Here is a 7,133-nt window from a genome sequence, read left to right on the forward strand (position 1 = left end):
AAAGAAGCTGATGAATCCATACGTTGCTGGCAAAAAGAGTTTTGCTTTAATTCACAATAAATTAGTGTGTTCTCTTATTTTTTATTGAGTTTTAACTTGTCCGTTAAGTAATTTTTATATTCATTTTCGTATGAATAGGAAAAAGAAAAGGGGGGAACTTTGTCGCTGAAGAAAATATTTGCGGTCACAAGAGCAAGAAAACCTGGTCGTACATACAAGACGTCAAATGAAAGCACCACTAGTAAAATTGTCTAAAACTTATCTATTTTAAGTTTATATTGACATCCCGTTCTTAATTTGTAATTACTTGAATGTGCTTTTGAATATGATATATTAGGCTGGAATAGAGGAAATTAAAACGCAACAGGGTGCAAATGATTAGTCTATTGATGCATTTTCAGCAGTCATGGGTCCTAAACATTCGGGACGTGTAAGATTGTATGGAACCGGGGTTACAAAAGCTTCCTTGAAAAGAATAAATAGCACTTCTGAACCAACTTTAAATGCCACTAATGATGTCGTGCAATAAATGCAAGAAAGGATGTAAAAATGAAGGATCGAATCGAGGAACAAAAGAGAACCATTCGACAAGAAGTTATTGTAGATGTAATTGCTCAACTTCAAAATGCAGGATTAATTGATCCTAAGATGCTAGCGAGTATTGTCTATTTCTTCGCCAAGAGAATCTACCTCTACACTTGCAGCTATAGGGAGAAACAGTCAAAACAGTCAAGGTTAGTGTTTGAATTCCTGAATCGTACTCCAGTTCATTTGGTGGCTGATATGGTTGTTGTTGTTGTTGTTGTTGGGACTGTATTGGATGGTTATTGGTGGCAATTGGTCTTGTAGTTTACTTCTTTATTGTTCTTCCCCTGGTTCATTTTTGTGAATTTAGCTTTTTGAAGATTATGCTGCTAGTTTTTCTCTAGGTTATGTTGTTGTTACTTATTACAGATGGAATCTATAAATGGGTTTGACTGAAAGCTAGTGTAATTTGGCCGAATTTGGTTATTCTGTGGTGCTGCGTATCATCATATTTTACTGTAAGTATCTGTGTGTTATGCTCATCCGATGTTACCTAGTACTAACTGTGGTGCTTTGTATCGTCGTGTTTTTCTGAAAGTATCTTAGGACAATCAACTTTAGGAATAAGAACAATAATTGTAGCATTAACTTGTTCAAAAAGTTTGCTATTACTAAAGAAGTCTAGGACTGCCTCTGCAATGTCCTCACCGAATATGTCCTGAGTTACTTTAAAAAATGCACTTCTATATCCACAAGTCTTAGGCTTTTAGTGTTTGCAATCCCAAATTAGGCTTCCTTAACATCTTTTTAGTGAACTCCTTCAGCAGGTTCATATGATGCACAGGGCTAAGTGCTTACCCTACTGCATAATATATGAATTAGCTGGTATATTCCTCATGCTTTCTTCTATCCCAATGAGCTCACATATTAGTCCGCATAAATTGCATCAACTTTTGGTAGATCATACTCCATTTTTCTTTTAACATTTCTAACTTGAGTAGTTGGATGCTTTAATTTCCTCTTCTTAATTTCTGTATAAAATTAGCTAGTGTTCTCATCACCAAGTTTCACCCAATTCACCTTATTCTTGTGAGAAAAAATGATGAATGAAGAAACACTATAAAAAATGGGTCAAATTGTGGGGTTAATTTTAAGGTTTGCGGAGGTTTTGAACCCCCGCAAATTATGATTTCAGCGGTTTCTAAAACTTCCACAATGCGAGCCGTCACAAATAATTTGCAGCAATTTTTTTTCAACCCCCATAATTAATTTGCAGAGGTTATTTTACAGCGATCGAGACCTCCGTTATTTTAAATTTAACTTTTTTTATAATAAATTTTTATTTAAAATTTATGGCAGTTTAAAACCTTCGTAAATCTTTTTTCTTTTTAAATAGTGGAACCCATCAATTTTCAATAACAAATTATAAATTCTAATTTTAGCTCAAATTTAATTGTTCCTTTAGGCATATCCTACAATCTAATATTTATTTAATTCATACATCATTAACACAAAATGACGAATTAAACATTGTAATTCACAAGCATCTCAAAAATGCATTGAACATTAAACTTCAAAATTAAATTTTCAACATTAGCATCTTCAAACTCCAAATTTTCAACATTAACTAATATCTTTAAACACAAAACCTTCAATATTCTAAGATTCTCTCCAACCACACAATTACATCATCATAATTGAATATTCAAGATAATTTACAACAAAATTACGAGTGTCATTAGGATCACTATCATCACGTGGTTTCCTTGCATCCATGGGAGAAATGGATCCACTAGCCGCATCACTTGGCTACATAAAAAATGCAAAGTATAAAAATCAATCAGATAAACTTTCAGTCCTTATTACATTTATATTTGCGTACAACTAAAACTTCATGATAAATATAAATAGATCAATCACAAATTCGCAATTTCAAGTAACTACACTTAATCTTTTTCAAGTCACTACACTTCAAAATTTTCAAATAACTTATTCACTAGTACACATTTCAAGTCACTACACTCGAACCATTTTTAAATAGCTAATTGAAATTTCAAGTCACTGTACTTAACCATTTTGAAGTAACTACACTTAACCATTTTCAAGCCACTCGTACACATTTCAAGTCACTACACTTAACCATTTTTAAATAACTAGTAGACATTTCAATCACTAGACTTAAACATTTTTAAATAACTAATTCGCATTGCAAGTCACTACACTTAAACATTTTCAAATAATTAATTTATTTTTCAAGTCACTATTCTTAACAACTTTCAAGTAACTACTTCACGTTTCAAATAACTATACTTAATCATTTTCAAGTCACTACACTTAATCATTCATTTCAAGTCACTATACTTAACCACTTTCAAGTAACTAATTCACATTTTAAGTAACTACACTTAACTATTTTCTAGTCACTAGTTCACAATTTCAAGTAACTACACTTAACCGTTTTCAAGTCACAAGTTTGCAATTTCAAGTAACTACCCTTAATCATTTTCAAGTCACTACACTTAATAATTTTCAAATAACTTATTCACATTTCAAGTCACTACACTCAAACCATGTTCAAATAGCTAATTGACATTTCAAGTCACTATACTTCACCATTTTCAACTCTCTAATTCACATTTCAAATGACTAAACCTAACCATGTTCAAGTCATGAATTCACATTTCAAGTGTCAACACTAAATCAATTTCAACTCATGAATTCACATTTTCAAGTGTTTACACTTTACTAATTTCAAAACACAAGTTCACCTTTCAAGCAAGGACACAAAATTATTTTCAAGTCGCTAAGCCACTTCTCAAGTGACTACACTTGATCATTTTGAAGTCACTAGTTCACCTTTCAAGTAATTACACTAAACCATTTTCAACTCTCCAATTCACAATTCAAGCGACTAAACCTAACCATGTTCAAGTCATGAATTCACATTACAAGTATCAACACTAAACCAATTTCAACTCATGAATTCACATTTTCAAGTGTTTACACTTTACTAATTTCAAAACACAAGTTCACCTTTCAAGTAACTACCTAAACCATTTTCAAGTCGCTAATCCACTTCTCAAGTGACTATAATTGATCATTTTGAAGTCACTAGTATACATTTCAAAACACTACACTTACCATTTTCAAATAGCTAATTGACATTTCAAGTCACTATACTTCACCATTTTCAAAACACTACACTTAACCATTTTCAACTCTCTAATTCACATTTCAAATGACTAAACCTAACCATGTTCAAGTCATGAATTCACATTTCAAGTGCCAACACTAAATCAATTTCAACTCATGAATTCACATTTTCAAGTGTCTACACTTTACTAATTTCAAAACACAAGTTCACCTTTCAAGTAACTACACAAAATTATTTTCAAGTCGCTAATCCACTTCTCAAGTGACTACACTTGATCATTTGAAGTCACTAGTTCACCTTTCAAGTAACTACACTAAACCATTTTCAACTCTCCAATTCACAATTCAAGCGACTAAACCTAACCATGTTCAAGTCATGAATTTACATTACAAGTGTCAACACTAAACCAATTTCAAGCCATGAATTCACATTTTCAAGGGATTACACTTTACTAATTTCAAAACACAAGTTCACCTTTCAAGTAACTACCTAAACCATTTCCAAGTCGCTAATCCACTTCTCAAGTGACTATAATTGATCATTTTGAAGTCACTAGTACACATTTCAAAACACTACACTTACCATTTTCAACTCTCTAATTCACATTTCAAGTGACTAAACTTAACCATTTTCAAGTCATGAAAACACTAAATCAATTTCAAGTAGTTGTTTAGACCATAAAATACAAGTACTATTCACAATACGTATAGGGGGGAAAAAGACAGTTGACCACATTGGTTAAATCAGCAGAAATATATCCGAGGACCAAAATTGAACAGCTTTACATTGGCATCAACTGCCAAGATAATAATACTTCCATGGTTTAATCAAACAAAACTATCTAAATTACAGAACTATCCAAATAGTAAGCATTTAGGTAATAAACAATTGTACCAAGTGCCATTAACAACTGACCAATCAACATAATGTAAATAGCAAAAAAAAAAAAGCCGTTCCACAGAACATAATTCACCTCCTAGAGAGAGAGATCTGCTAGACCTAGTTTGAGTTCTTGTCTTGCCCAAGCCTAGCATTGGAGAAGCTGTTCAATGCCAAATAGGCAAACAATCAAAATAGATAATTCTATTGTTTGAAACTGGTGATCAAGTAAGACCCCTCCTTGTATGTAGAATTGTTAACAGTCTGCAGCAACAAACATTAAAAATTTAATTTTGATTATCATAAGGGAGGTCGCCGATGGTTAGGCAGGACGGAAATTGGCAGCGGCAGAAGAGGTTGAAGGAGTTTGCCGGTGAGCTATTTTCGATGGTGGTCTTATCGGTGACAAGTAGACCAAATAGAAAGAGAAAGAGAACGGGGGAAAGGGGAAAGAGCGGCAGCGGCGAGGCGTTTGATGGTCCGTCGCCGGTGGTCAGTTTATGGGACGGGGGGGAGGGGGGGGGGGGGACGGACAAAGACAGAGAAAGGTGGAGTTGTAGAGAGAGGTGGGCCGAGGGGCGGCTGATTCATTGGCAAAAAGTGAGGTATTAGGGTTTTATTTTTGGTTTAAAAGGAAAGAGGGCAAGGATTTGATCCGGCCGTTAGACCAATTGATCAACGGTTGAGATCTAAAGGTTAAAAATTTGGTCTAAATTTAAATGGAAATTGAAATTGAGTTCAATTAAACACAATTTAAACTAGAATTGTAATAAATTGAATAAAATCATGCTAAATTAGTGAAAATTGATTTAATATTGAATGTTGATCAAATATGATGAATGACTGAGATTAGAATTGAAGAGATAAGTCAAATTGAAATTATAAATTGGGTTTAAAAAAGATTGAATTGGAGATTTCAATTGAGTCAAATTAAACTCGTTGACACAAATTGAGTATAAAATGGCTAGAATTTAAATAAAGTAGGAAAATTGAATTGAATTAGATTGATATTTAATAAATATAGTAACTATATAAAATTAATATTCAAAAATAAATAAAATTATTATTTTAAATAAATTATAAATAAATTAAGTAAATAAAGTTAATGATGTCAATCGCATAATAATTTCAATGCATTTCGTATACTATAATCAATTTTTGATTAATTAATTTTTGAATACGGTATTATATATATATATATATATATATATACATATAAAAATAATAAAATGATACTGATGCATATAGGTTTAATTGTTATAGAAATAAAAGGTCTAACTAGAAAAATTTAGGATCCAAAGTATTAATAGCAATATATGATGATAGATGGTCAGACATTAAAAAATTAATAATAGGATTAACTGAAGTAGATATGACAAATAATGGAAGAATATTTTATATAAGTCCAGATTTCTTATTGAACTTGAAAGAATTTGGAAAAAATATTAAAATAGAAATCCAAACTAAAGGGTATGAAGAAATGAATATTAGCAATAATTTATTAATGTGCATAGGGTTTATTGGCAAATTAACTTTAAGTAGTAATACTAAATTTAAACTAAAGGTAAATGATGTAGTTGAAATAATGGAAAATAAAGGCATAAGTTTAATAAAACCAATAAAAATAAACCCAGAAATATATGCAGGTTTAGAATGAAATTTAAACAAATTTACTAAACCAAAAATTCTTACACCAAACTCTCATCTATTATATACTACAAGTAAAGGAGAAACTTCAGTTAGATTTACACTAGACTCTCATCTATTATATACTACAAGTAAAGGAGAAACTTCAGTTAGATTTACAGATTATAGTTACGCAACTAAAAGAAATTTAGACGATGGCGAAATAGAGAGTAATATAGAAACAGAGAGCGAGTTTATGAATCGCTATAGAAGAATCAGATACACAAAAAGCTATACATTTAGAAAAATTGGAGGCAGAACTTATGAATTTGAAAGATAATGACACTAGTCTAATATGCAGCGAAGATAAAGAATTCTCTACCATAAAAGTATTAGTAAAAATTAAAATAAAAGATGTGGATAGAAACTTTAACATTAGTAGATTCCGGATGTACTAGCTGTTTGATCAATAAGGAAATAGTACCGAAACATTTACTAAAAGTACTTGAAAGACCATATGATGAAATATTGGTTAATTAGCTTCATTATTATAACTTCAATAGTGTATTATTACCTCAATCATACGATGTTGACGTATTATCAAAATATTTGAATATATAGATTCAATTAGCTAGCTTTGACTACTATGTACACCACTACACGAGAGATATGTATATATACATACATACATACACACACACATAGAGAGATATATGATTGACTATCATCAACTTCAAAATATGTACTATATACATCACATAATCAGGTATATTACCTCGTAATACAACCTATTTCATATATGCTCTGATAAATTATCATTTAATTTAGCTTATATCATTATATTGTAACTTCAACCGTATATTATTACCTTGATCAATTGATTGTATGATATCAATGTATTATTTAATATATAATTGAATACATTTAATTTTTTTAAAAATAAAATTAT

At 31.0% G+C, this 7,133-nt stretch overlaps 1 long non-coding RNA gene across 1 annotated transcript; it reads right to left on the bottom strand.

Annotated features, from left to right (window-relative positions):
* Window positions 1-2,055: 2,055 nt before the first annotated feature.
* Window positions 2,056-5,161, bottom strand: LOC107846876. The gene is made up of 2 exons (XR_001667205.2): window positions 4,653-5,161; window positions 2,056-2,334 (listed from the first exon to the last, which is right to left on the bottom strand). It is a non-coding gene; the product is annotated as an uncharacterized LOC107846876 (long non-coding RNA).
* Between the last annotated feature and the right edge of the window lie 1,972 nt (window positions 5,162-7,133).

The sequence above is a fragment of the Capsicum annuum genome, chromosome 11, assembly GCF_002878395.1.
Source record: "Capsicum annuum cultivar UCD-10X-F1 chromosome 11, UCD10Xv1.1, whole genome shotgun sequence".
Lineage (NCBI taxonomy): Eukaryota > Viridiplantae > Streptophyta > Magnoliopsida > Solanales > Solanaceae > Capsicum > Capsicum annuum.